Source organism: Ostrinia furnacalis, unplaced genomic scaffold (genome assembly GCF_004193835.3).
Source record: "Ostrinia furnacalis isolate ACB-3 unplaced genomic scaffold, ASM419383v2 OfSCF1246, whole genome shotgun sequence".
Taxonomy (NCBI): Eukaryota; Metazoa; Arthropoda; class Insecta; order Lepidoptera; family Crambidae; genus Ostrinia; species Ostrinia furnacalis.
The window spans coordinates 184,468-191,072 of record NW_021131485.1 but is presented as its reverse complement, the minus strand read 5'-3'; positions in this window follow the sequence as shown (position 1 = coordinate 191,072).

The following is a 6,605-nucleotide window of genomic DNA, read 5'->3' as shown; positions in this document are numbered from 1 at the left end:
CGGTTTTACCAAAATATTTGGTTGTCTTTGCTTTTGATGAAACCAACATTTTCTACTATAGTTTACAAATATACCTACTAAAATATAAAATATTTAGATTTTTTGAAAGATCAGCAGAAAATTGTTTTTTTACACAAGGAAAAAAGTCCTATCATGGTGTTAAATTGTAGCATTATATCTTATTTTATGTAAAAACATACCTGCGTCCCTCTTTTTCTACTCTCTCTTATCTTTCGTTCGGTCAGAGATTGATAAGTGAATTTCAAAAGATTATCCACGTTGATACATCGTCCGATAAATGTTACCATGGGCCTGTGATAAAAGTGACCAAGTTAATAATTTATTGGGCATACCAAGCAGAAACTTCGTAAAAATAAACATGAATGGCTGCCTTATTGGGGCTTGATTTAATGCGGCCAATAAAACAGTAACTAACCTTATATAAATTACTAAACAAATAAATAACATTGTTGGCTATCAAACTTTATCTCGGAGCTTCACTCGCATCAAATTTTAACAATACCTTTTAACGATGCACGTAGTTGCTTGATTAGACTTGTAGCTTTACCTACACATAGCATAAAACTTATTTAGGTTCAGTAGATATCCCTGGAATTGTGGACGCATTGTGCTTTATGGATCTAATTGGCTAGGAAAAAAATAAATAATTAGATCATTATCCTGAATAAGTAGTCGTAAGTAAGCTTTTGAGCTTTAGCTAGCCAGCTTTCGTAGCGTTACAAGGCTACGATCTTCTCAGTGATGGCAATATGGCTTACAGTGCGTAATTACCTATTATGATCAATGAGGAGAAGGTAGTTACTAATCTACTTTATAAAACTGAAGCCAAAAAAATACAATTTCAAATAAACTTGCTCATGATTGTAATAAAATACAAAAGCAGTACCAAATTGAATTCGACAGTCGCCGGGTATAAGTTGAGTTGGAATTATCGAAACGTTATTAACAAGGGCCACCTAAGGCGCTCCGCCATCAATCTCCAGGCACAAAGGACTAACAAAGAATTACGGCTTTATGTGTGCTCGCTACTATGTAAGAGTTATTACTTCACTTTAATGATCAGCCTCTTGATTAGACATTGCCTTTCCGTTGCTGTTCTCTGCTAAGAGTCTGCAACATAAATCTTATAGCTCGGAAACAATTACTTCGAAGGTTATAAGTGTGTAGTATGATATACCTATAAGGTCTCTGGCACACAGTTTGACAGCCGTTACTTCACGCACAGCCTGTATAAGTCACGCTGTGTCAGAAGCTGAAGTTTAAACAAAATAACGCCCGGATTCACAAACATTACTATGAGGTCTCACAGTGGGCGCAGACGCACAGGGTCACATATGAACCAATCACAGATCTCTATTCAACACTGTGCGTTTGATTTGCTGCTTCACTTAAGTAAGCATCGTTGTGAATATGGGCGTTAATCATTAAGTGCGTAATAACATCGTTTAAGGAGGCTTTTAGCTTGATTTGAACCGAGTTTCGATCATCTTTATAAGATCCATGCCAGTAAACAATTATTTAATTGCTTACCTATTTTTATATTATTCAAGGATTCTATGTCTCATATTTTTAAGTAAGAAGCATTTCGCTAGCACACACACCTTAATGGAGCCGGCAGATTCGTCCGAGTCGTAATTCCAGCTCGATAAATAACCCCGTAACCTTTCGTGACGACCGCGCTCATCACTTACGATATTTGCCTTTGTTTCACTGGCCTGGCCTATTTCATTTTTTACAGCTGTCTAGAACTAATGACAGGTTGCTAAACTTATTATGATCACGTAGCCAGATTCTGAGCAATAGAACGGTAGCAATGGCTAGAAGCTGCTAACCGATTCCTTTTATTTTTGGCCTTTGGCGAACAAAAAATTCAACTTTAATCTTAATCATCATCATTTTGAAAATGTAGAGCTTCACTTTTTGATTCAAGCAACCGTAAATGTGACCCAGTATCCACTTTAAACTTACTTTAAATATGAAATATGGAGAATATTCTTATAACTTTAATCTATAAGATTCAAATGAGATTTGAAAAATAGATGGATCTTAAATTAAATGATTATTAGGTAAGATACAATATTATTAGCTATTGAATATGTTTTCAACCATGTAGGAAATTATAAATCTCAATAAATAAATAAATAAATAAAACAGCTGCTGTTAACTTGTATACTTTTCTAGAAAGATTCTATCCAGGCAAAATGTTGATGTAAGAGTAGGTACTCATGTATTAAATTAAAGAAAACCCTCTAAGTTAATGTATAGAGGTATCTTAAAAATGACAGCCTTACAACACTGTATATTATATATTACTATGTCGTAATATAGGTACCAACAAATTGTGACCTGACAAGCTGTGTGTGCGTGATGAGTACAAAGCTTCAATAGGTATGCATTGTTATGCAGGAGACGATCTCTGCGACATGCCACAAGACGTTCGATTTAGGTACTCCGCCATTGTAGAGGGACACCTGCGAAAACAAGGTGGCCGCCATCTTTGTAAGGAAAAATCGCTGCTATTTAGTATTTACATGGGTACTTCTCATTTTCACTCAAATTTGATGGTCACACAGTAATAGTTCATAAACGGTATAAGTTAGAACAATAACTTTGAAATCAGATGATAAAATATCTATTTAGCTACATACGAAATAAATTTTATCGTAATAGAAGCAAAAATAATACGAAAAAATCACATGAAACGATAAAAAACGGGGTCATTTTTCGCGTTCTCATCGTGTCACACCTTCGGTTGCAATGAAACATTTGGTTACTGCATTCACAATTTTCATTCAATTTGTGTGTATCATATACTAAAATCATCGTAATTAAATATACTTTCCACACAACAGTCAAAAAAATATCTTCTTATAATTATTTTGAATCGAGAAAGCGAAATACGTTGGTCACACGATTTTAGGTACCTAAAATTTTGAGTAATAATACAAAATTGCCGTTAAACCGAACACCAGCAACCAACCACAGCATTCTATTCGGTTAACGTCAGTCGCGCTTCGACCATTGGGGAGGTTAGATAGGTCGATCGTCGCTCCGCGAAAAAAATACGTAACTTTTTGTGATTATCCATAGACATACAGTCGCTTGCTTGAACAATATTTTCTACCTCTAAAATTTAAACAATTTAATTGAAACTTTGCCATTGAAAACTCAACATGTTAGACTTATTTGTGTAGTATTCAACTTGAACCGTTAAATTCAAATTTAAGGATAATTCATAAAAAACTAAAATTTTCGTCACCTTCGTGGCATCACCTTCGTGGTGTTTTATACACGAAGGTGATTTTAGGCCACGAAAGTGATTTCTTGCAATGGTTTATTTCAAAATATATTATAGTGACTGGTGTTGTATGTTATGTATGTTTTTACAATATTTTAATAACTAATAAATTATACGTGGTTGGTAGAGATCAGTACATCAATAAATAAATAAGGGCCTCGTATTTTTGTTGTCTGTCTGTATGTATGTCTGTATATGTGACTGTGTAGGTATCTGTTTGTAAGATAAATTTAATCTGAAGTTTGAGTTATAAAAGATTGGAATAAAAATTATTTTTGAAAAACAAGCTTTTAATGCGCTAAAAAGAATAAAATAAAATATAAATTGTTTCAAACCCATCAACTTATTACTTTACTCAATTTATATGACTAAAAGCTAATCGCGAGGTTTACTTGTACAAATAGAGGCTTGGCGACCCCCCAGGAGGTCGCGACCCACAGGTTGAAAATCACTGATATAGGCCAACGTACTCTTTAAGACGAATTAAATGAGCCCAAAGTCAACGGAGCTGTGTCGCTTTATTGCGGAGTTCCTATGGCCACCTTCCACTCCATCATCAGACTGGTTAACATATAAGTAGGATTGAAGTCATACTCGATGAGGTAGTGTCGCTTTAGTGCGGAGAATTCGTATGCCCACCTTTCAGCTCCATCATCAGACCCTAGTTATCATATGTGATTGAAGTGCTCGTCAATACGAATTACCAAACTTGACGAAGTTGTGTCGTTTTATTACGTAGTTATTATGGCTACCTTCCAGCTCCATCATTAGACCCTAGTTATCATTATAGGATTGAAGTTCTCGTCAATACGAACCAAATGAGCCCAAACTCGATGAGGTTGTGTCGTTTCAGTGCGGATTTCCTATGGCCACCTTCCGGCTTCATCATCAGACCCCGGTTACCATATAGGATGGAAGTTCTCATCAATACAAATCAAATGAGCCCAAACTCTATGGGGTTATGTCGTTTTATTGCAGAGCTCCTATGGCTACCTTCTAGCTCCATGTCATCATAATATTGCATTGTCATCCGACTTACACATGCATGAAAAATTTCAGCTCAATGGGAAACCGGGAAGTTGGTCAATTTTAAGTTGCAAGATTTGCCTACACCAGACATGTGAAAGTAAATAAAAGCTTGCAATAATAATAAAATACGAGGCCCTCTGGCCAAAATAAAAAATATATTTTTGTTGAGGGACTGATAATCAGTAAGAGTTCTTTTTTATCGAGGTTCTAAATCCGTTTTTTGCTTCTTTAGCATTTCAGAATGCCACCAGTGTCACCCTTAAAACCAATTGCGTAGAATCTTTTAACTTAGTACATGAGTTAATCGGTAAAATTGTATCTTGTATTTAAGTAGGTACCTATTTATATTATGTTATTGCTATTTATCTATGAAAGTAAGACAAAATATGTGTTATATAAACACTTAAGAGTCATTTACAGTAGTAAAGTTTGAAAAAAATATTGCTGTGAAATACAGAATCACTTTCGTGGCATCAAAAAATTCAAAACGTTAAAGCTTCCAAACGAGACTCACTATTTGACTGATTTACTGAGAATACAATCTTCACATCAAGCGCTACAATTTTTGTTTACAAAAAGTTCAAATAAGTTAGAAATAAAATTCGCCACGAAGGTGACGATGAGAACCGTGGCGATGAGAAATACCCACATCTCACCTTGCTAATTATTTCCGACCGAGGGCAGTTAGTGAACGTTCGGGAATGAAGGATATTGCCAGGAAATAAATGGATCATATCCTTTTAGGGTTTCGTGGTTTCGATGAAAAATCAGATCCGAATTAAAGATGGAAGCACATGTCTTTTGTATAAGCTAAGTTGGTATTTTAAAATTTAGGTGTACAACAGTAGGTAATGTGCATTTTTTTGCTTCTCTTTTTATTCGGCACTGAAAAACATGTTAGTACAATGCAAGTGAACTGTGAAAACGTTTCCAAAATTATGACTTCCTATTCATAAGAAAATAGACTACATTTATGTGTATCATTATCTATCTATGAATTATTTACCTCTAGGTAGGTATACAAAACAATTTGTGTATCTTTTTATTGAGCATGAGGTCGTGGAAAAAACTAGTAAATAATAATTGTTCAAATAAAACAAAAGAAAAAAGTTTTGGACGTTTATTGGACGTGAGAAAGGAACGCCGGGCCGTTCATTAGGACGGTAACTTGACATGCTCCGACAGCTAATATTATATTGAAATTGATTTGTGTTCAAAGTTGAATTAATTTTGACAGAGTCAATAAGCCACCGCTGTCTCGGAGGTGATAATAACAACGCGTGAGCAATTATTAGTCCGATTGAAAAGGTACGCTATCAATCTCCTTCTTCCAAGGGCTTACAATGACGGGTGAGAATTGTTTGAATTAATTCTTCTTTATGTAGATATATTACCCCACAATTAGAGCTTTTTACAGTTTTTAGTGAACCTATGTAGGTAAGTACGATAGTTAATAACAATAAAAAACGTACAGTTAAACCATAAAAAAACCTTTTTCAGTAATAAATGTTGGACAATTACCTATTAAATTACGGCCATGTTAAGAACTTTACAACAAGATTAGATTTAATATCCAAGACATTAACCTGTACTTTCATAGTTTTTTTTAAATTGTGCAATGAGCTATCATCAGAACCTGTCAGCAGTCCGCGTCAATACATCAATGCGCTCAATTAAAGTCCCCGTTTCCATTCCACCAAGCGCAGCATCAAGAACGAACAATAATAAGTTCATCAGTCAATACCGGCAACGGGCAACAGAGAACAAAAACTTACACCACCGATATGTAGTTAGCAGTTCGACAATAGCCCCAAGATAACAAGACTGGAACCTATTTAAAATTCCTCTAATCGGATATGGCTTTTATGATTGTGTTTAACACGATTATTATATTTTAAGAGGGCTCTTGTGACTTGCACTTTAAAGTGGAATCGTTATAGTGATGTGCCGAGCCTTGCGACCTTAAGGTTCGAATCTCTAATCAACAAGCTCGATTTTATGGTAAATAAATTGTAGCTCAGTAAGTGTTAACATGTAAAATCCATACGATATCACAGCTAATAAAATGCTAAGCCTTTACCGTGACATATCGCTCATTAAGCTTTTCCTATGGCTGTAAAACAACGCCAGATTATGGACATATAATCTGCCATGGTGTTATTTATACTTTGTGTCCAATAAAAATTGTAAGGCATGACATTTACTTTAAAAGATAACTGCATATTTTTAATTGGTTATATTTTTTTAGAATAATTTT